Raw genomic sequence first — 1,481 nt, 5'->3', positions numbered from 1 at the left:
CGGCAGCAGCGCCCGCCTCGCCTCTGCCTCCGCCTTTGCCCGCCCTGAGGCAATGGCCAGGGGACGCTGGCTGGTTAAGAACTTTTAGTTGTGGCTTTGCCGCTGTCCTGCTTCATGGGGCGCTCCAGGGGGTTGGCGAGGCGGCTGTTACTGCTGCTGAGCTTGCAAACAAGTGCCAAAATCCCCTTTAAGCAAAAAGTGAGGAAGAGAAAAATAAAAAAATAAGAGGTGGAGTTAGGTCGTTGGGACTTTCCGTCTCGATAGCAATCTGTTGGGGATGTGTGAGCGTCTGTGGCCCTGTGCCCAGTCAAGAAAGGGCAGGCGGAGCCCACAGCCCCCTCGCCTCACTGCTTCATGGCATTAGGCTGGTACTAGGGACACTACCAAAAGCAGTGCCCTGAAGTTGTTCTAAAAGGGCTGCCCTGCCCGCAGGTGTCCAAAACAGCTATTGTGAAAGAACAAAACCCGTTATTTTAAAGGTGGCTTTGGTGGCTATGTGGCGGTGGGGTAACTGCTAACCCCCGGGCCCGTCGTCCTTGACGGAGCTGCCAGGCTTCGGCGTGGACTCCCACCTAGTGGCCGAGGGCGATAGGAGGGGAAAGCCGTGGCGGGGCCTGCAGCAGAGGGTGGATCTTCACCATGTAATAAACTTTGACCTAACAGGATTCATGTGGTACAAAATTGTCTTTGAAATTTGTAAGTACTAAAGCGAAGGTATATCCCAAATACTTCCTGTTGCTTGTAACTCAGCTCCACAACAAATATTTTAAAGTGTAAAACCCCCCAACATTCAAATTTCTGCATTCTGCACACAACTGAGACCATTGCTCTTCACTTTTGCAGTGCTCTTAAAATTACCCAAGATTTTACGAACTGAACAAAGATACAATGAGATACCATGTACCACTCAAAAATGGGTTAAAAGCTTGGGTACTGCTTCAATGCAGAGAAAGGCACACACACATTAGTAGGTGCTTTAGTTTTCCCTGCATCATCATCCTGCCAAAACATCAGCGCCCCAATCCTAGCGGCTCTGACTGCTGATAGGTTCCTGCATCGCTAACGGTCAACTCCACTGCCAATTTAAACCATTTTCCCTAAGTATTAAAGATGAAAAAGAAAGAGTTTAACTTCTTTTTCAATATCTGTAACCTCTATTATTATTATTAATTATCCTGGGAGAGCCTTTATCAAAGATTTTCCTTCCTTGCTTTTATATATTCCAGACTTGTATACTGGAAACTGTTAAGATGATTTGAGCATTAATGAAGTTACTAAATCATGAAGGCTGAAAGCTGAGCCACTCAAAGAATATGTACTCTGTATTTTTTTTTTCAGGAATTTAATTCCAAAGCCTAGTAGGACAAATAACATCTTTTATTAAATATTTGATCCATTTTCCCTCATTACAGACTGTAGCCCTGTTTCCTGAAGGCCTGATTTTGTTAGAAAACCATAATGACTTTCAAGATAAAATATAA

This window comes from Nothoprocta perdicaria, unplaced genomic scaffold (genome assembly GCF_003342845.1).
Source record: "Nothoprocta perdicaria isolate Ctin4 unplaced genomic scaffold, notPer1 scaffold_35, whole genome shotgun sequence".
NCBI classification, from domain to species: Eukaryota; Metazoa; Chordata; class Aves; order Tinamiformes; family Tinamidae; genus Nothoprocta; species Nothoprocta perdicaria.
This window is presented reverse-complemented; position numbering follows the sequence as displayed.